Consider the following 22459-nt stretch of genomic DNA (forward strand, 5'->3'; position numbering starts at 1 on the left):
CTGGCGAGCTAACAGTCAGGAGTGAGGCTGCCGTGGTTCCGTGGATGCTGACAGAAGAGAAGAGACTGCAGCCAAGCAGCCAGAGGACTAGCATTTGGGCTGCTTCCCTGAGCACCAGTTCTCACAAAGAGAAGCAGGTGGGCTGGGTGATGCCCGCATGCCCACTGGAGGGCGCCACAAGGGAGCAACCACAGTTTGGGAACCCAAGTCTTTCACAGTGGATGGCCATCCTGCCTGACCTTTGTCCCAGAAGGAGGCATTGTCTCTGTCTACTGAGGCTATCAGCTGCACAAACATCCTTGAAAAGGTAGTCCGGAGTAAAGGCAGTCGGGGCCTCTGCTCACAAGGTATTCAGCAATGCGAGAGGCCCATAAGAATTGTCTTCCAATAAGGACTCCATGAACAAACTTGAATCTCTGTGTTAACTGTCATTCTCCTAGGCCTCCACGTCATCCCCCCGATGCCCCGATTATTAAATCTCTTAGTTCAGAGGTAAGGATGAAGAAGGAGCAATAGACTGGCCTAAATCTTTGGGGGGCAAAGTTTCTATCTAAAATCCTAAGGCTGCATCATCCTATTTCATGCCTCTATTGCCTTTGAAAGGGAAGCTCAAGTATGGGGATTACATTCCACTTCCAAGAGATTTACTTGTGCCAAGAACAGACAGCTTATTCATGCCACAAAAATCTATTAAGTGCCAACTATGTGCCAGGCACTGTTTCAAGGAGAGCCACTACACCATATTCAACACTATATTCTACGTGAAGGGGGCTTCCAGGGCTTGTGCAATGCCTTAGCCTGGGTTCTAGGTGCTAGGGGCACAAAACTAAACAAAAAATGACCAAATCCCCTGCTTTTCTGGAGCTGACATCTCAATGTGCAGAGACAGATAATAACCTTCACAAATATAAGTAAAATACACAGTATGTCAGTTTTAGTAAGAGCTGTGGGGAAAATAAAGCCAGGAAAGGGGATAGGAGTACTGGTGTGGGGGGTACTTTCGTAAAGGTTATTCAGAGAAGGCATTGCTGGAAAGGTAACATTTGAGCAACAACCTGAAGGATGAGGGGTCAAGCCCTGCAGGTAAGAGTGTCTCAGGGAGAGGGGACAGCCCTGAGGCTGGAGCTTGTCTAGTGTATCAAGGAACAACCAAGAGACCAGTGTGGCTGAAGGGCAGGGAGCAAGAGGCAGAGCAGTAGAGGGGAGGTCCGGCAGGTACTGGGGGCCCTGCTCATTAATGCAGGCCAGAGTGAGATGTAGGTTAATGCAGGCAGCACCAGGGCTCTCGAACTGGCCATTGGGGCAGAGAGAGGTGTTGAGTCGACTGTGCTTCAAGCACTGAACGTGCATGCTGGTGATGTTCAAAGAGTTCATGGCCAGGGGCTGGGTGGGGAAGGAAACTGCCAAGAAGATCCTCACAGCCTGTTGTTGAACTAGGCATAAATCTTGTTGGAGGGGAAGAGAATTTGGAGACCCATCTTCTTGCTGCCTCCAGTTCATGGTAAACTCGGAAGACCATAAAGGAGAACCCATTTGCTCAAGGCCACGCTGAGACTCATGGTAAAAACAGGTCTAGATGTGGACCAGAAAATTATATGGTCACCCTCCCCACAGGATCATTGTGAGGAACCAATGTATCTATCCTGAGATTAAGTGATGCATACCACTAGGACTTAGAGTCAGACATGTCATGGTGTGTCCAACGGTGGGGGCAGGGAACACAGTCTCCTCTTTCCCTTTGGAGAGAAAGAGAATGTAAGCAGGAGGAAGTTAGGGAAGAAAAGATGGAAGGGGTGACAAGATGACATCTGTTGGGGATCTTGGTCACCATGCCTAGCTAAAAGGACTTAGTATAAGCCCCATGGGGAGAGGAGCTGCAGGCAGAAGAGGGAGGAATGGATTTCCAGAAGGACTTGATGAAACATGGTCCATAACCAACAGTCTAGGACCCAAGCCACACAGACGGGGGAGGAAAGAGGAAGAAGAGAAGTCCTTCTATGTAGAGTCGAGTCACACTCCAGCCTCTGAAGCATGGCGGACTGAAGAGGATTTGGGCACCTGGCCCTAGTCACTGATGTCAGGGCTCTAACAACTGCCATGGGCAGATGGCAGAAGAGGAAGACTCTAACACAGGCCTCACAACAATAATAACCAACTAACTGGTTTGGGAGCTGCGGAGTGACTATCCTGAGGACCTCCAAACAGGACCAGGGAGATCCACAAGATGGGACAGGAGCCCATGAAACGTGAGATACGACCACCACAGGGATCCCCATTTAGACCCGCAGGCTGGAGTGACCCTGAACAAAGTTGGAATATGCTGGCAGAGTATCTGGCATAGAGTAGGTGCTCAACAAATGGTCTCCTTGAGCCCAACACTCGTGGAACTTCCAAAGCAGAAGCTCAGCCAAAAGCCTATTCAGTTGGACTGACTGAGTAAACTTCACAGAAAGAGTCTTTGAGGGGCCTTGGTGAAGAGGAGGATTATAAGTCTCTGGCTGGCCCCATATGGTTGGGAATAGATGACCCCCACTATGAACCCTGAGGCCGTTGTGAAGATTGGAAGTCAATGTGTCTGGTGTGTGTGAGTGTGTGTGTGTCTGCTAAGCTAACAAGATTAGCACAGGGAGGATTCAAGAGAAAATGTCAGGAAAAGAGAAGGACAGTGGGTCTGTCAGGAGGAGCAGAGCAGAGAGCCTTGAAGTCCAGACCGACTGAGGGGAGCAGTCCACCCACTGGGAAGGCCGCGCCTAGGCCTGAGAGGCATGTCTAGTCTGAGCTAGGAAAGAAGTAAAAGGGAGCTGGGGCCTCCATACAGCCTCAGGCCAGTAGCTGATTGTTTCTGATACAGGCCAGAGTTCTGCCAATAATTGCTAGGCTTATCCTCACATTCATGCAAAAAAAGGGTTTCCTAACATCTGTTCCAGATTTCTTTCTGATTCCAGGCAGGCCTTGTCTGTTATCTTTGAGCACTTGACACTCGTGATGGGAGCTGGCTGGGCTTTAATGGGGAAGTAGCTTACGGTGAGCCCTCTGGAGCCATCCTTGCTCTTAAGAAAGGGCTACTGGGCTCCTCTGCCCCTCTGGACAGGCCGGGAGGGACTGTCTCTGCAGCCACGTTCCAACACCCACCTTGGAACCCGCTGCCCAGTGCCTCCGCTCGCAGCAGCGTGCAGCCCCACCCCATCTCTCGTCTTTGGAGATCACCTTAACATGCTGCTGCCATCTTCTCTCTTCTGGTCTCCCACATTCTTCCAAGAGTCTCAGAGGTTTGCTGCCGACAGCCGTCTTGGTGCCTGGGGTTGTGACAGAGTAGAAAGGTTCTGGGAGTGAACAGTACCGTATCGTCCATGCCGCTCTCTGGCTGTGATGGCCGCCAGGAATTCGTTTACTCCCCCGAGTCTGGGTGTTCTCCTCCTCGAATCAGATGTAATGGTAACCATGTGGCGATGGTGGATGTCGAGCCCAGCACAGTCCCTGACATGTAGTAAATGCTTAATCCATATCAGCCCGTGCCCACCATGAGAGCGGAGATTTTCATCTGCTTTATTCACTGATGTGGTCCCAGCAGCTAGATTCGTGCCTGGCGCATGGTAGTAGCTCAACAAACATGTCTTGAAGGAATCAGGGGTTCATTCAAACTAGCTGACATAGAAGCCGTCCCCATTCAACCCCTCTTGCTGCCTCCTTCAGTTCTACTTACAGACTTAGCCTAGAGCTCCCTCCTGTAAAGAAACCCAAGCCTCCTCAAATATTACTGCATTTCCCTCCTTCCCGTCAGAGCCAAACTCCTTCAGTAGTGTCCTTGCTTTCTGTCCCCTTGAGGTCTGCAGAACAAGCCTCCTTTCACAGGTGAGGAAGCTGAGGCCCAGAGAGGTCGGTAGCAAGCTCAGTTAATGGAAAAGTGGGGATCTGAACCAGATCAGTCAGGCCCTGGTGCGTCTCCTTTTCACCACTGTCCTGTCCTCCTGTCCTGTGGCTCCCCAAGCTGTTCCCCAGGATCTGCTGGTCCCAGGATGCACGGCCTGGGCCCATGAGCGGGAAGCGGCCACACCTGCCCCATCTCCCTTCTCTAAGTCCTCTCCTCCTTCAGCTGCCATGGCTCATGATCTCCCACATAGGGCCTTCAGGGGAATTTCTATAATAATCAGTCACATCCCTTTTCTCCCTCTGAGTTAGTTGCTTAAGAAGCAGGGTGCTGGGTCAGGCACATGGTGTGATAGTTTGGATAATTCTGTAAAATTCACTCCCCTCTCGGCTCCCCAGAGAGGGCAGAGAGATGTCCTGGCCCACTGAGGTTGGGCCTGGGTACATGACGGGCCCTGGCTGGTGGAATGTCTATAAATGAGCCGCAAGAAGAGGACTTCGTGTGCTGAGCAATTTGGCTGGGCTCTTGCCCTTCTGCCAGAAAGGAAAGACACATGGAGCTGACCTGAACCTAACCCCAGCCCTGGAGCCAACCCCAACTAGATTAACCAACAGCCAGATGCCCCACAGACACAGGAGCTAGAAGCAAGTGTTGTTTTAAAACACTGAGTTAGAGGGTTTTTAGCTTTATTATAGCAACAAATAAGAGAGAGAGATGGAGATCCACAAACCAGATTCCTACCTGATACGGCTGACTGGGCAATCCTGACAGCCTCCCCACAGCCACACCTGTCTCCAGCCACAATCATCCCTCATTACTGTGCCCCGAGAGGCGGCACAGAGCCAAACACACCCAAACCCGCACACAGCCGTGTCCAGAGAACCGCACGAGGTGGTGCATTTGGATCCTTGGGTGACTGGAGGCTCAGACCCCTTCCATTTCCACCTTTGTTACTGGAACTCTCTGTGAAACAAGACCATCCACTTCCTGACTCAGCATCGCCAGGGTCACGGCCTCAGGGCTGGGACCGAATGTCAGGATGGGGTGGGGCTGCAGCCGGGCGCACTGACCCTGGCACCTCTCCTCGGTGACTCTTTCTAGTTCCTGCTCGCTTTATGAATCTTGCTTGTTTCAACTCACTCCCGGATCTCAACTTGATTTGTGATCGTTGACTTTCAGCTGGGAGGTAAGCGCGGAGAGAAAGAGCAAATCGTTAAGGAAGCCACTCTGTGGTTTCTGGTACACTGAGGTCTTTCTGTAAAAGCGATAAACAGAATCCCCTTGGATGTCAATGAGCTGTGGCGATGTGGTCAGGAGCTTCTGGTTTCCAGGGATGCCCTCTCTGACCCCTAGTGTCGCTCTTCTCCACCAGAATGTGGGCACAGGGAAGTTTCCCCGCCTCCCGCCCAGAGCTGCCGTGAGCTGCAGGGGACCTCAGGTCAAGACACGGAAGCACCTGGAAAGCTGTCACACTCCGCAAAGGCAAACGGGTACAACGGTTCTTGCCTCTGGCAACCTTGGTCTCACTCTGAAAGTCAACAAAATTAAATACTATTTCATCGGACTATATTTCCTTGACAAGAGTGTCTGTCCTGTTCCTCATTCTTCCTAAAAGAACTGGTCTTTCTATTCTTGGTATGTTCAAAAGACCACAGGCTTTTGGAGAGAGAGAAACGTGGGTTCGAATCCTGGTTCAAGTACTAACACGCTGTGTGACCGTGGGCCAGTCAGGTGATTTCACTGAGCCTGAATTTCCTCATCTGTAAAACAGGTATAATAATCAATGCCCCTTCAGAGTGCTGTGAAGGTCAAACGGACGTTGGTATCAAAAGGACTTTATGAACTGAAAGGGATGTGTAGGTGTCAGAGCTCATTATTATTATTTTTCAAGCATTTGTTGAGCTCTATTATGTATAAAAGCTGGCCCCTTATGTTCTATATGATCAGGATTAGGCAATTTGAGGGCAACTTCTGCCATTTTCTCAGGAACCTCTGCTTTCCCTTTCTTAAGGCTCCTTTTACATCAGGAAGTTCACATCTCTCCTCCGCAGGCGTGGCTGAAAGGAGAAAGTGGGAACAGAGAGCGAGGGGTGGAAGGAAGCTAAGGCTCCCAGGTGCCTGAGCACCACCAGTTTCCAGAAAGCTCAGAGGCAGCTGGGTCTCCTCAGGGACCAACAAGATGAGGTGCAGAAACTGCCGCTGCCCAACAGCCATAGTCATAAAAGCAACACTGTGAAAAACCCATTTCGCGGGTAACAATGAGAAGTTCACGCAAAGACTCGTTGCCCTTCGTTAGCAAAAACTTTGGCGGCGACTTTTCCAGGCTCCCGGGAAGCCTTGGGAGAGCGCAGCTTCAACCCAGAAGCACTTCATCATTTATATGAATGAAAATGAGTGCAAACAGATTGTCGGGATGTCTGTTAACATCACCTCTTTTTTCTTGCAAGGAATCCCCTCTGTAATTACATTTTGCCTGTCAGTTCATAAATTTTTCTTATTACAAACTGGCCATTATTGATTGCTTTTTAAAAGTACTAAAACTGAGCCCAAAGCAGTACATCTCTCAGTAAATTCAAAACATACTATCTTCGGCCCCAGCCGCTGGCGAGGAGCGAGGGAAAGTTGTTGGGTCCATGGCGGGCTCGGGCCGAGGCGGGCCTGCCAGACGGTTCGGTTTAGAGACTTGGCATGTTTTAAGCCACAATGAAAATAATAAATAAAGGATAAACTTATTTGGCAAACGCTGACGCTTCGCAAGCCAACATCCTGTCATTGTTCTTTAGCTGGGTCCCGCCGCTCAAAGAGTTCTATTTGGGTTTTTGGCGTTTATGAGCAAACATCATGATGAGCAAAGGGAGAAGGGCGGCGGGACCGGGGGATAATGAAGACTTACACTCAAAGTTTTTAAGTAACCAGTAGAACATTTTCCTAAATCCTTTTAAAATGAGATGCTGTGGTTCTAAATTTAGACCTATCTGGTTAAAATGAGAAAAGAGCAAAATTTCAAGTGATTTGTGTGTTCTGGGGAAAGAAGGGGTGTTCCTCATTATTCACAGTTGGCGGGAGTTTTCTAGAGGCTTTATTGGTCACAAGCAAGGGAATCTATAGGCAGAAGAGACTCAGACGCCAGGCCTCCACTCTGGCTCGGAGGTCTGATGAGAGGGGCACCCCGAGCACCTCCAGCGCAGCCTCCTCAACACCCAGTCTCTTTAGAAATCAGCACAGGCTGCCAGCCCCCCGATCTGCCCCTCGAACCTGCGACTGTGGGAAATGGAGACGGGGAGAGAGAGCAAATGAGAATCTGGGCTGGGTGATCACCTCCTGACTCGAGCTGGATGGAACCAAGGACTCAAAGCAAGCCACAGAGTGCTCTAGGTTGGGCGGCCAGCCCTGGACCGCTCGCTCGCTAAAAGCAGGCAGCAGCTACTGATCTGGCCAGGAAACAATGCCCCATTCAGCTCTCAGTATCTGTTCTTAATATCAGGAGGCAAAACCGGGGTCCCCACCGGTGAGGAAGCGAAGGCCAGGCCAGGAGAGCAATTACACCTCAGCCAACCGAGTGAACAAAACGGGAGACATAAAAACATCTTTAAGGGGAAATAATTTAAGGGCCTTCTGAATATCTTACCAGCGCGCTTGGCCACACTTGGGATTAGGAAGCAGTATTTCATGTTAGGCAGCGGGGCTTTTTCTCGTGTGCGCGCATTTCTCCTCTTAGCCAGGGATCCGAAGAGAGGACTGCGTTCTGTCAAGCGTGGCACCGGCCCCGAGCCCCGGAAAGGCATGGCACCCCCGGAATTTGGCAAGGAGACGGGGGCGTCAGTGATGAGACAGACCCAGTCGGGTGCTTGTCCTGGCGGCTTTGACGCGCACCCCCCACCCCGCACCTGGACACGCCGTCACCAGGCTCGGCCAATGGGAGAGGCTGCGCTCAGAGCACAGCCCAGGGGACATGCAGAGGCCCCCGGAGCAGGGTCAGGCTGGAACTGGGACGCCCTCTGTTTTCTGTCAGCTCCCAGATAAGAGGAGGAAAGGTCCGTGCTGGGAGGAGTCAGTCATCCTGGCAGAATCCTTCCCTGGGCCCTAACGTTGGCCTCCGGGCCATAAATCTGCAGCCCGTGAGAAACGGCCCTGCTCTGCCCGGCCCAGTGGGGGCTCCCCACTTGACTTCTGAGCCATTTCTCTGTGCTGGGTGCTGGGGTCAGAAAGGAACAAGACAGGGCTGGGGGAAGGCCAAGAGGAAAGTGATGGCGATGACGACAGAAATAATGAAGAGGAGACCTGACATTTACACTGCACTCACCCTAAGAGTTTTACAAAGAATAAGTGCTTTATTCCTCAACCCTCTGAGATAGGTACCATCATCCCCAATTTACAGATGATGAAACCAAGGCACAGAGAGGTTAAGTAACTTGCCAAAGGTCACACAGGCAGAGTCAGGATTTGAACCCAGAACATCGAACTCCAGAGTCCATGTTCTTAACCTCTTTGTACCTAAAGGAGTTGAAGATGGGAAGCTAGTCAGAGAAGACATCGTGAAGAAAGCTTCAAGAGGCCAGGTGGACATGTGCTGTGGCACAAGCTCAGTCTGTTAACACCTGGGCTCTACACAGAGGAAGAAAAATACCTTGATTCCATCCCCTCCTCACAATTCCAGGTTCCTGGTGCTGTCTACACAGTGTGCCTCAGAGTCCAGGGGATGAGAACAGGGCCACTCAGCGTGGTCCCCAGACCACAGCATCAGGTTCGCTTAGGAGCTGGTTAGAAATGCAGATTCCCGGGCCCCTCTGCAGGCTCCTTGGAACAGAAACTAACTTTTAACAAGCCCCCAGGTGACTCTCACACACCCTCAAGTTTGGGAGGCCCTGGTACAGAACATAAGATACGCCCCTGGGGGTGGTGTGAGTGATGTGCCAAGGCCACAGGGAGAGTCAGTGGAGAGCCAGTGACAAAGTCCCCCTGGCTCCCAGTCTGGGCCGTCTGTGCTGCCACAGCCACGGTGGGACTGTGGCTTTCTCATCATGACAGAATCAGGCCCTGAGAGGAGGTAGCCTCTGTCTTGCTCGGCCATGCTCTGCTCACAGCTGACTGCCCTGCAGGGCCCCCTTCTTAAGACACCCTGTGACTTCCACACCAGCCCTGATGATGGAAGGGGGGCGCAGAACAGTCTCTGACAGCTCGCTCACTAACCTCAATTCCCATTCTCCAGGGCTCTTTCCTTTCCTGTTTCTCAAACCAAGACCTTGGGGCAGAAGCCCACCCACTCTCCTCCCCACCAGGAATCTCCTTCAGAAGCAAAACCAGTCTTGGTGGAGAGAGCACAGACTCTGAATGCACAAAGGCTCTGGTATGAAAATCAGTTTCACAACTCTCCTACCTGCGTGACCTTGAGCAGGTGGCTTAACCTCTCTGGGCTGTGTTTTCTTTATCAGTCAAATGGAGATGAGGATATCTATCTCAGAAGTTGATGAGACAACACGTGTCTAACGCCTAACACATTGTTCTCTTCCCTGACCGCCAGGCCCAGGACCCAGGTGTTTGAGAATGACGTGGATGTTGACCCAGAACAAGACCACCTAGGGGCTGCTGACTCCAACCCCACGGGGAATGCCAAGGGTTGGGGGGTGAGGGGTAAAGAGAGGATTACCACGCAGGTGCTTCAGACACCCAAGACCTGACTCCTCACGTTCCTGTCACTGCACTGGCTGACACCACAGCCTAGGCCCCTTCCGGGCTCACCTTCATACTAACAGGTACGGGTGGGGCCCAGGAGCACGTCTCCTTTTCTGGGTCCCAGTGGCCCCAGATGGGGCTGCCTGGGCTGGGCTGGTGGTCCAGACAGACTGAAGGAGACCCAGGAGAGCCTGAGACCCAGAGTCCTTTGAATCTGAGACTGGAGGCAGCAGCCCCTAGGTGGTCTTATTCTCAGCACCATCCAAATCACTTCCAAACACCGTTCAAGCCACTGCTTCCCACATCTGACCCAACTCAGGGTAAAGCATCCTAGGGAGGCCTCCCTTCCCGTGGGACGACATCACACACGAGCAGCACACCAGCAGCCTCCCGGCAGAGTCAGAAAGGCAGGGACAGGAAGCAGAGCAGCCTGCGAAAGCCGCTGCCCACACGGACCAGGACTCGCCTCCCCGCCACTGCCTTGTGCCGTTGCCCAGAGCTCCGATGCCACCCAGCAGATTGCCTTCCCAGGCAGCAGTCCCTTCCAGAATCCTACTCCTTGAACACTTCCAGAGGTGTCTTCCTCTCTCGCAGAGTGAGCACAATCATACTTATAATCGCTGCTAGATGTGGAATGCATGCTCTGTGCTAAGCATTTTATGTACCAGTTTCCCAAAGTAACTCTCACAAAAGCCTACGAGATAGACACGTTGTTACCCTCTGTTACAGATGAGGAAGCTGAGACTCAGAGAGAAAGAGGAAAATATTTGCTCAGGGCCATACAGCCTGCAATATGGAGCCAGGGTTCCCTCTCAGATCCTCTTAACTCCAAAGTCATGCTCAGAGCCATTTGGCTAACAGCTGTCCTTTTTAGAAAGATTCCATCCCTCTGTCTTAGTTCCCCTGCTTAACCATTAATTAATTAGTGGTTTAAAAAATCATCATAACAACATACCATCTTCTCCCCATAAAGACCACTTTGTCTATATTGCTACTCAATGGTGGGTTCAAACATCACGATTTCACTGGAGCTGATCAATACAGAGGTTGGCAAGACTAGCCCCTCCCTCATTCTCCACACTCTACCTATGTTGATATGACCCAAGACATCAGTACTCTACACAACTTTCCTCCACTTCTGACACACTGAGCTAACACTAGCACAAGAGCCTAAGCACTTTTCACCTTCACAGATTTCCAAAGGGCTGGGAGTGGGCCTGCCCCATTCCTGACGGTCTCTCAGAGTTACGGTCTGGCAGAGCAGTCTCTGGAATCTTCTCTGCCAGTTCAGCCTGTCCCGGCTGCTCCTCCTTTGCCCTGAGCCTGTAAACTCCACGTTCCTCATTAACAGCAGAGTCAATAATTGCACTTCTTCGACGAGCAAGAGTCAGCCCCATCCCCAGGCACCCGAGATGCCCCAGACCTGTGTACTTCTCCAGAATTTATATTAAAACAAAGTAATGATTGCCTATTCCAAACGGCATAGCGGCCTCCTGACCTGTTGCTTTAGTTTTTGCTCCCGAGCTCAAGTCAGAGGCCTGGGGCCAGAGGGCCTTCGTGTAGATTCAGAAGGTTCCCTGTGGCCCATGAGGCCCCCTCCTCATTCTTTGCCTCCTGAAGGATACGAAAGTTCTCCCTAATTAGAGTCGCCCTTTAAGTTCTGTTGACTGCTAATGAGTAAGAACAGGAGGCACTGGGGAGCCCTGAAGAAATTATTTGAAAGCAAAACCAAGTGTCCTCGGTAAAATATCACCATTTCAGTCAAAGGGGTTTTTTCCCTCACACATGACCGCCTGACACAGGCCAGCTGGCAGCATATTGAGAAATTAGAGACACTGCTTCTTCAGAGAAAACAGGCCCCCACCTTAGATTCCTGGGGCTTCTTTTGCTTGCTGAAGTGTCTCCTTATCAGCTTGGCCCTTCCATGACCCCGATCTCTCCCAGCCAAGGCAGGAGCTGGTATCCCCTCGGCCCAGTGCTCTCCCCGGGGTCCAGAGAGGGTAAGTGAATTGCTGGATGTTGCGCAGTAAGTTGACGACAGGGCAAAACCTGGGTCCTGGGGCTATAGATCCCAGGTCGTCTCGATCCCTCACTAATAATTCTGGGTGCTCACTGTGCGGCAGGAGTGATGCTTCTCAGACACTAACTTACTCATTTATTCCTTCACCAAACAGAGAGCTACTCAGTCGCTGGGCCTACAGCAGTGAGCCAGACGGAGGCCCTGCTCTCCTGAAGCTTACGTTCCAGCCAGGGGGCCCCCAATAGACAAATGCATGAGAGAATATCAGCTGCCGCTCGGTGCCGTGGGGAAGACTGCATCAGGATAAGGAACTGAGAGGGACCAGGAGCACTACCTAGAGAGGGAAATGGGGGTGGTCCTGAGGGAAATGTGGCAGAGATTTGAGCAGAGATTAATTAAGTGCAGAAGCCAGCTATACCATTACCTGGGGGAAAGGCATTCAGGCAGAGGGAACAGCAGGTACAAAGGCCCTGAGGCAGGAGCCTGGTATGTTTGGGAATGGCAGGGAAGCTGGCTGCTGGCAAAGAGCATGAGGCAACTCTAACTGGAGATGAGAGGGAGCAGAGGGCAGGTCACACAGGGCTGCCCGCCCAGGCAAGGGCTTCAGATTTCACTCTGAGCATTCTGAGTTGTGTGCTGGGGAAAACAAGTTCTGACTTGGGTTTTAAAGGGCTTATCTGGCCACTCTTTGGAGAACAGTCGAGAGGAGGTGGAGGGCGGAAGCTGGGGGCTGAGCAAGGGGCAGATGAGATCGGCAAGTCCTTCCACAACCCTGTGAGATAAGTCCTATTATTATGAGGCAACTGAGGCCCAGAGAGATGAAAAAAGTCACTCAGGTCTCAGAGCAGGACGTGGGCAGCTGGTAGTAACCCCAAGCCTGAGCAGCCCCAGGACTGGAAGCTCAAGACCAAAAGACACCGAGGAGAAGGACGCTGGTGCCGCCCCGAGGGAGGGAATAAAGCCGTCTTATTTCAGGCTCGCCCTTAACCAGCCCCCGCTTGGTTCCCTGAGAGTCACTGCTTCCTGGGGCCTCGCTGCGTCCCAGGCGCGGGCCGAGGCTTTGACGTACAGGATCTCATTTAATCCCCACTGCAGCCCAGGGATCTGGGTATTATTATCCCTGTGTTACCAGATGAAAAAGATCTCATTTTCTCAGTGGAGATAGTGAAAACATTCCAAAGCTGCTTTGGGGTTTAATTCACAGAAACCTCAGCATTTAATCTACTAAACCAGAGAGTAATCCCCTCTTTGGCTGGCTCTGGGAGCCCGGGTCTGCGCACAATCGTGGGGGAGGACTGGGAGTCACAATTGCACACGTACACACGGTCCACGCGCCAACCCCAGCCTGTCCACGACCCATCCGAACACTGCCCGCCCTCAGCAGCCCTCGATGGCTCCCTCTCCCCTTCCCCGCCAGAGGGCTCTTGTCCTCCTCTCTGTCCTTGGCATGCTCAGTCAGTGGTCTCCCTCCTACCACTTGGCAGCCCCCGAACCCACCTCCCCGCCGGCGATGCTACCCCTGGCCACGCCAACACACTCACACGCGCTCCACCCCTCACAAGACGCTACACCCTCAGACTTGGGCCACTCCCTCCCCTCCCAGCTCTCTCACCCCATCAAAACTTACCAGTTCCGTGTCTCCCTTTTCCAGGACTGGGTACAGCTCACCTGACAAGCTGGGCTGGGCTCCGTTGCGAACGGCTGGGAGGAAGTTATGATACCAAAATCGCAGGTAATCCAATTGTCTTTCAAAGGGAGAGACAATTGTTTGGTCCAAGGCGGGGAAGATAATGGAGAACATGGCTGAGTGAGGCAGGTGCAGACAAAAGGCATCAGCGAGGACTCAAAGGAGGGTAGGGCTGTTTCCTAAGATTCTGCTGTTCCAAGATGCCTGACCTTGGAGGGAAACCTGGTCTGATGGTGATTTAAGCCCCTGTGATGCGCAGGCACCCTGCCTAAGGAGCTCTCGGTCTCCAGGGAATCAGGCATGGGGACAACTACAATGGCAGGGTGACCCGTGCCGCCCGGAATTATGTACGCAGTGCAGGGGTGAGGAGCAAGAGCTAACTCTATCCTGGGAGGTTTCCTAACAGCTTCGAGAGCAGGTTTTGAGGTACATATGTGAACACGCTCACGTGGCTGAAGGGCGAAGGGCTTTCCAGGCAGAAGAGACTGTGGGGACACAGGCAAGAGGAGTGAGGCACCACCGTGTGTGGCCTGGGGCCCCTGGCATTGCTAGTGCGGACAGGTAGGCAGGCAGAGCCAGAAGGTGGTTTTTCCTGGCCATGTGTTTACACACTGGTATTGTTCAATCAATTCCTCAGCAAACTCTGTTTCCCAGCCACCCCCTGGGGTGAGGGGGCATAGCAGGAACTGCAGGGGCTTCAGCAAGGGGAGGGCTTTCTGATGGGTCACTACGGTGCTCAGAAACCCTTCACGGCTCCCCAGTACATAGGGAATTGAGTTCATACAAATGAACAAAGACTTAGGGCCCCGGCTGAGCTCCCAGCAGCCTGGCCAACCTCTCACCCTTCCCTAAAGCCTCCTGCCTTCTTCATGAACCTGTCCTTGATTCTTCTCAGCTGGAAGGGTGTGTCTCTGACAAGACTCTGCTGGGCCTCCCAGTGTCAGAGACCTCTGCAAGAGCTACTGTCTGCGACCAGCGTGGCCCAGTGGGAAAAAGCAAATGCTCAGAGGTCATCACACAACATGTTATGTTAGCGGGTGTAGTGGAGATGAGCATGGCTGGGCAGTGCGGTGCAGTGGTTAAGCCCACGGGCTCTAGAGACAAGGTTCTCAACCCTGGCTGAACACACGCAGCCTTGGGGTGAAGTTATCGAATACGATGCCCAGCCTCAGCCTCGGAAACTCTGATTTTATTGATTTAGGGAAAGATCTAGACATGAGTATGTTTTAAATCTCTCCACGTGATGCAAACAGGCAGCCAAGGTCAAACCACTGATCTAAAGCCTGACCGTACAGTTCACGTCCCCACTTCACCAGCACTGGCTGGGTGACCTGAGGCAGACAAAGTCACCAAGTCTCAGTCTTTGAAACTGTCAAAGGGGATAATTCAGCCCCTCCTCTGGGGTTGTTGGAAGACAAACTCGCTAAGTCGCGTCAAGCTCTGAGCATCCGCGAGGCATGTGGTCAACACTTAGTCTTGGCTGTCATTGGTATCGCTTTGGACAGGGTGGGTTTCACTCAGCTCTGTGACCCCACTGAGCCCACCGCAAAAGAGGCAGCTGTGAGGTGAGCGCTATCTTGGAATCAATTTAAACGAGCTCCTTGGGCCCCCGAGCCCTGCCCCAGCCAAGCCAGCCCCGCCAGCTCCTCTGAGCCTTCCCTGAGGACTGGCCTCACTCCTCAGCCGGCTGGCAGCCTGGTCCTCTCCAGCACCCAGTCCAGACCAGCTCAAGTGCCAACAGGTGGGAGCTCAGGGCAACCCCAGGACCCCTCTGTCTTCTCGCTCCCCACCTCCCCGCAGGATGGCCTGCCCTGTCACAGACCCTCCTGCCAACAGAACCCCAAACCCCAAGAGGGTCCCTGTGTGTTCTCAGGACACGAGCCCAGGCATCCCAACCCGTCATAGGCTGGCACTCTGGCCGAGGGCAGGGGAGCCCACCAAGGAAGGTGAGCCTCTCTCCCGCCTCCTGGGCCCTCTGGCCTCCGGTCAGTGAACAGTAAGATTCTGACCAGCGGAAGAAGTGGTTTAGATGTGCTCATCTCAGCCTTTCCTGGGAGCCTGCCAATCCAAAAACCTGCATCCCAGCAGCCTGGAAACAAAACTTCACATTTTCCAGGAAGGCTGAAAGATGCCCACGGGCCTTCTGCTGTTACATTTATCAAGAACTATAAAATTAACAAACATGCGAGAGTTACAGCAGACTGCCAGGAATGCATCCCGCTGCTGTAGCTGAGACCACAGCACAATCTAAAGAAGCCTCCAAGGGGAGAGGAAAGCTCCCATCGCTCTTCCTCCCTCTGACCAGCCTTTCCCTCACCCCATTGCCAAGAGGAAACATCCTAGTCTGCTAGCTGGGCCAGGCACCTCCCATCAGCCCTATCGCTGCACAGAGAGACCTGATGTTGCAGGGCCTCTCTCTCCCGCCTTGGGAGTTCTTGGCGTGGTTGGTGGGGACCCACGGTTGCCCTCCTTTAGGGCAGGCCCTGCCACTTTTCTCTCCCCATTTCTCACATGTGCCACAGCAGTGCTGCTGAAATGTGGTCCACGGACCAGCGACAGTCTGTGAACTGGTTTTTATTGGTCTGCAGTGAGATTAGGAGCCTTCCCAGAATGTAAATCGACTACGTCACTGAGCACAGTTTCGTTAGGCTGACATTTTTCCCAGCAAGACCTTCTTGATGAAGGGAGCAGGGTGTTGACTTACATTCTCCGCATGAGGCTTCTCTCACTGCAGAGGGCGTAGCTCGTGGAGGCCTCTGTCGTATGGCACCATGCAACAGCATACCCCTCACTTCGGGCAGAGTACCTGGCTGGTGATAAGGTTCCAACTGGAGCTTAGACGGCAGGAGAGAGGTCCCACCATGTTCCAGCCCTGCCTCACCAGGCCTCTGCACTGGGAGGGTCAGGCCTGGCCCAGCTCACAATGAAGTGGGGTTGGTTCCTTCTCCTCGTGTGTAACCACTCCCAACAGCCCAGCTGGAAGGAAGGGTGGTTGGCCAGCCAGAATTCAGGTTCAAAGACAGTCCTTAGCTCCCCAATGCCCCAACTCATTGCATTTGTATTTCAACATTTATTGATATATAGCATGTCCACGGTTATCATGCAAGAGCCAGCAGGTTCCAGATGGATGACCCACATCACGCAGAATCCATGCTTGCAGATGGACCCGGGAGACCAAAACACAAGAAATAGTCTGAAAAAAATCCCACCCAAAATACATGTGTCTACAGAGGTGTAGAGAGAAAGCCACAAGCTTAGGTAACCTCTCTGGTCCTCCAGGGAGCACAGGTAAGCCCTGGGTCAGCTGTGACAAGAGTCAACAAGGAAAGTGCAGAGCACTGTGGCATCAACGAGGAACCTCACCGTGTGCTGTGCCTCATTCTTTTCCCAGCCAGGGCAGGCGGCTGAGCTTCTCTAATCTCTCAGGACACTCGCTTCAGTGTGACCCTGGGAAGTTGCCAAGACTCAGTTTCTCCACATGTAACGAGAGTGAAAGCAGACGTGGGCTCTGCGCTAGAAGGGCTTTGACAGAGGTACCGCAGGAAGGGCAGCCGGATGCTGCACTCGCTCTCAGGCCTCAGAACAGCCGCTGCATGTCTCCTGGGGAAGAAGGTTGGGGAAGAGAGCTGGTGGCTCCTGAAGTGCTCCCCAGAACAGCTGGCAATTCTCTGTCCTCCCTTTCTAGACACCAAGAGACCTCAACAGCCAGAGCTGCAGGAAAAACCCACAAGCCTTTAACCAGACTCTCCAGCCCCCACATAGCATGGCCTGGTACAGTCTGAGGGGTCCATGTGAACATGGGCTACTCATTTTCACTTATTTTTACTCTACTCAGTAACGTGCTGTGCACACTGAAGCCAGGTTAATGAGAGGCCTCCTGCCTCCCTGCCTTAGCTGGGGGAGTCCAGCACCTCCCCAGGGAAGTGGCTCAGACCCAGGTCCTGAGGAGATGTCCAGTGCCCCTGATCAGCTCTCCCCATGGCCCCCATGCCCAGAGGGAGGGGCAGGGGCCCAAGGCATCTTGCCACCTTCCCATGCCGGGAGAACAGCTTCCTAGGGCTGCCGAGGTGGCACTTTGTTACCACCAACCAGGGAGCTTCAGACAGAAATTTATTCTTTCACAGTCCTGGAGGCCCGAAGTCCACAATCAAGGGGTCAGCTGAGCAGGGCTCCCTCCAAAGACACTGAGAACCCTTCCCTGCCTCTTCCAGCTTCTGGAGGCTCCAGGCGTTCCTTAGCTGGTGGCCACATCACTCCAGTCTGTGCCTCACTCTTCACACGGCTTCACCTGCCTTCCTTTATGTCTCTTGTAAGGACTGCTGTCATTGGATTTAGGGCCCATCCAGGTAATCCATGATGATCTCATCTCAAGATCCTTAATGACATCTGCAAAGACCCTTTTTCCAAATGAGGTCACATTCACAGTTTCCAGAGACTGGACATGGACATATCTTTTTGGAACAGGGGCCACTGTTTACCCACTACCCCGGCTTCCTGCCAGCAACAGCAAGAGCAGCACCTGAACAGATGGTAGAGACGATCAATGCTGTTGAAGGAAGGATGGATCTGCTTAGCTCACTTCCAAGACATGGCCTGACTAGACCCTGTGCCAGCTCCCGAGGACACCAACTGAGGCAGCCACAGCCCTGAGCCTGAGGAGCTCCGGGCCTAGAGGCACAGACAGAAGCAGACTGAGCCATGTGATCTTAGCTTCGCCTCCTGCTAACTGGGCCCCACAAGACTCAGCCTCCCTCCCCCACTGTGGAAGGAAGAAAATACCACCAATGGCTGGCCAGGGGTTGAGGAGGTGAGCATTTCCGTCCTTGTGGAGGGCCCACTGACCCCTCTCTCTGCCATCACTCACTTGGCCTCAAAAAGTGAGGAGGCATTATCTGACGGGTCAGTTGGTAGGACTAACACAGCCCACTCCCTTCACTCCTTTCTCTCTATCTGTGAAGCCGGCTCGCCCGCAGCCAGCAAGCATCTCGCTCTCTCCTCCTCACCACTCAGAGGTCTGTGCTCCTGCCCGGGGCAGCCGGTTCCAGGACGACGTGCACATGTCTGGGGAAGGAACTAGATAACTATGAGGTCCAGAATTAGGAGGCCGGCTAGCCTGCAGATACAAGTCACTGTCTCCACCACGAGCTTTAGCAACAGGATGTACGTAGTAAGCACGATATCTGGTCTCATATTTGCCTTGCTCTTTTGTCTTATTTCTCAGTTGGTCCAGAATAAGGGATAAAAAGAGGGGCATTGTTTATCCAGCTCTCGGGAACCCTCACAACAACCATGGTAGGTAGGTGGCCATTGGAAAATTTAAATAAGAGGAGGCACGTAAAAGTTCTTAGCACGTGTCTGGGACATTGTGGGTGCTCGGTCAAGGGCAACTACGCCATCCTCCCTCCCTCCTGCCCATGGCACCCCGGCAGAGCCCCGCAAGTGGGGAGGCCGCGAGCCTGGCACGGAGGCCGCCTGGCTTCTGGGCTCCCTGAGCCGCCCGTCTCGGAGCCAGGGCCCTGCTTCAGCTGCCGCCTGCTCCCAAGCGGCCGCCAGCCTGGGTGGTAATCAGAGATTCCAGGCGAGTCTTTGATGCCACAGCCGGCGCAGCAAGCCGGGCACTGTTTGAAGTGCCTGCCTGTGTAATAAGGATTTCTAATTCGCTCGAACCAAAGCAACATTTGCAGTAAAGATCATTTTTGGAATGAAAAATAAATTGTGACTGGAGGGTCTGGGTTTGTTTCAAAAAGGGAGATCACCCACAAGCATCGCGTTCTCTAAGAAGCCACTCGCCCACGTGTTTTAAGATGGAGAGCACGCCACTCAGAATTTCAAAGTGCTGCTAATTAAGAGCAGTTTATTAAAATGTCAATCTTTTAAACCAAAACAGCTCTCTTCCCTAGCTTGCCCAATAGGCTTCCCAGCCATTCTTGCCACCCCAGATAATCCAGCGGGCAGCTTCACACAAGCGCATGAAAAAGTCTCTGTCTATAAATCGCTCCTAAATTGTGGAGAACTGCTCCCAAGGATGGCCCCCAACACCTGTCATTCTGCAGCAGGCCTGCCCCCACGGAGTCTGTCTTTCAAGAGAGAAGATGGCACAGGACTAAGTTTATGGACTCAGGAGCCAGACTGCCTGGGCTGGAGTCCCAGCCCTGCTTTGCCAGCTATGTGACCTTGAGCAAAGTTAACCTTTCCATGCCTCAGTTTCTTCTTCTATAAAATGGAGTGACAGTACCCCCGTCACTGGCTGCTGTGAGGATTAAAAGAGATAATACGTATAGAGCCTTCAGGCTGATGCCTGGGCCATGGCAGTGCCAAATTAGCATTAGCATGTTAGTTCCCAAAGTCTCCACGAGCAGGCCCTGAATCTCACTTATTTCTTTACACATCTGTCTCTTTCAAGGCAGGAAGTGAGCCTTACTCAGGTTGGTAACTCTAGCCATCCATCAAGATTTACTACACGGTAGGTACAGAGTAAACGTCTGTTGAAAAAATGAGTCAATAAATGAATGCAGGCACCAGCATCCCCATGCATGACGCCATTCCTGATCTGACAGCTGCCAGAAGGGAACAGGGCTGTGTGGTGGCAGCCAGCATGGCTCCCAGTGACCCCACTTCCTGGTGCTCATACTCTTGTGTAATCCCCTCCCCAGGTGTGGCTGGATCTAGGTACATGCTCCTCACAACAGAATACAGCCAACTCAGATGGGATGTCACTTCCATGATTGAGTTATAAAGACTGACTTCAGTCTTCCTGGCACTCTCTTGCCTTCTCAGCTTCTTTGCTTTGATGAAGCAAGCTGTCATGTTGGGGAGGCCCCTGTAGCAAGGGAAAGCCTCTGGCCAACAGCCAGCTAGGAACTGAAGCCTGCCACCCTGTGTAAGTGAGCTTGGAGTGGATCCTTCCCCGTTTAAGCCTCCAGGTGACTGCAGCCCCAGCCAGCACCTTGACTGCAGCCTGTGAGGACCCAGGTAAACTGCACCCAGACTCCTAGTCTACAGAATCAGCGAGCTAATTAATGTTGTTCCATGTTGGGGTAATTTGTTACGCAGCACTAGCTAACTAATACAAGCTGGAAGGGAAGGAAAGAAGCCGGTGGGGGCTGCCTCCCCCCTTCCTGGGATCCACCCTGCAGCTCACTGTCTCCAAGGGAGGCCAGGAGAAAGAGCACTCAAGTCAGGAGGCCTGGGGTCGAGCCCCAGCTCTGCCGCTCTCGAGTGTGCGATCCTGGCAAGGTTCCTTCATCTCTCCAAGCCTCTGTCTTTGCTGTAAAGGAAGATCACACTGCCTCATGGGTGTGTTAGAAAGATTGAGATCACGTGAGTGACAATGGCGAGCTTTCCAGACTTTCAAGGCAGAAGCAGCCAGGAGAGACCTGCACCCTCACTCTGGTGGCCACCTGGGGGCCCCAGCTGTGCCTTCAATGATTCAGTACATAATCTTGGAGCCCCTGTTATGTATCAGGCACTGTGCTAAGTGCCCAGGATAAGCAGTAAACAGAACGGGACAGTCCCCGCCCTTGTGGAGTCCACTCCCTGGTGAGGAAGCAGACCCTGCCTCAGCAAGGGCATGAATCAGATGCCACAACGGGAAGTCCAGGGCTCCAGGAGGGTAGAAATGCAGGGCGAGGGGACATGTGTGGGCAGGGGCGTCAGAGAAGGCTCCCTGCAGAAGTGGTCTTTGAGTATAGAACTAAAGGGTTAGTGGAGGTAGCTGAGAGAAGAAGACAGCAGAAGGATCAGCATGTTCAAAGGCCCAGTGGTAAGAGAGAGCAGAGCAAGTTCTTATTCAGGAATTACTTATTTAGCATATGCTGTATGTCAGGCACAGCCCTAGGCACTGAGGATACAACATTAATCAAAACACAAATTTCCTCCCCTTGTGAAGCTTATGTTCTAACGGAGGAAGAAAGATACTAAAAAAATAAGTACAATAAAAAAGATAATTTCAGATAGTGATAAAGGCCAGAAAGAAAATAATCCCCCAAGAAGGGAGATGAAGAGAGGCCATCCATTTAGGGTACAGTCAGGAGAGGCCTCAAGAGGTAACATTTGAACTGAAACCTGAATATTGTGAAAGAATGAATTCTGGGGGACCAGCATTCCCTGCACAGGACACAGCAAGAGGAATGGTCCTGAGGTCAGAATGACATGGTGTATTCTAGAACCAGCAAGAAAGCCAGTGGGCTGGAATAGAGAAGGTCAGGAGGAAATGGCCGGAAATGAGGCTAGTGAGGTGGACAGGGAAGATCACGCAGCACCTTCCAGGCCAAGGGAAGGAGGTGCCCCCACCCGTTGAGTGACTGGCTTGCCTTCCCTCCTCACACATCAGGGGCTCTCGGTCAACCCTAGGTGGGGAGCCCACGCCACTGCTAATTAGCCTCCACCATGGCTGTCTCTTCTCTCTGCTTCTCTTGGTGGAAGCCGCCTCTCTCCTACATTGTACAACCTACCACCATCAAGAGAGCTGGTCCCAAGGTTCCCAGTGGCAGCCCCAGGCTGGGAAGAAGCCCACCACTGAGGAGGCCCTAGTCCCTGGGGCCTGAGGTCTGCCCTCCTCGCCAGGCCCAGCACCCTGGGATCTCCTTGGCTGACCACGGGCAAGACCAGGCCCCGTGTGGAGGGGAGGGGGCAGGAAAAGAAGGGAAGGGGGAGGCTGGCAGGGGAGCCCCGCCCCAGCCGGGAGCCGGTCCCTGGGGAGTCTCTCTCCCTTTGGTGATTGTTTCCCAGGCTCCCTGGAGCCAGAGGAGGATGGAATGTTCTTATCGCTTCCCGGAGGGAAGGCTTTCTTCTTCCTTCACAAAAATGTTAAGCTTCATAATCCGATAGGGAACCTGGACAGGCTGCAGCTGGCGGCCTGGGTCCTACTTCTGGGAACTGTGGGGAGGGGGAGAGATGGGAGGGGGCAAGGGGAGGGAGGGGAGCGAAGCTTGTTGAGCAAGACCAGGGAAGGGAGACTAGCAGGGAGGGCGGGGGACCCACAGACCCTCCCCTAACAAATGGGAAACCTTGGTGATCCACCTCACACCCCAAGACTGTAAGAGATGCGGTCCCCTGACCCCACCCCACCCTGCCCAGCCCTGCACCATGAAGACAGGTCCCAGCCAGGGCAGAGTCACCCTGCAACCCCTAGTTCGTGGGCCTGCTCACACACCCCCTTGGAGAGCAGGCTCACTCTCCATGCAGGCAGGTCGCTTCCCTGGTGGGAAGC

The sequence above is a fragment of the Equus przewalskii genome, chromosome 6, assembly GCF_037783145.1.
Source record: "Equus przewalskii isolate Varuska chromosome 6, EquPr2, whole genome shotgun sequence".
Taxonomy (NCBI): Eukaryota; Metazoa; Chordata; class Mammalia; order Perissodactyla; family Equidae; genus Equus; species Equus przewalskii.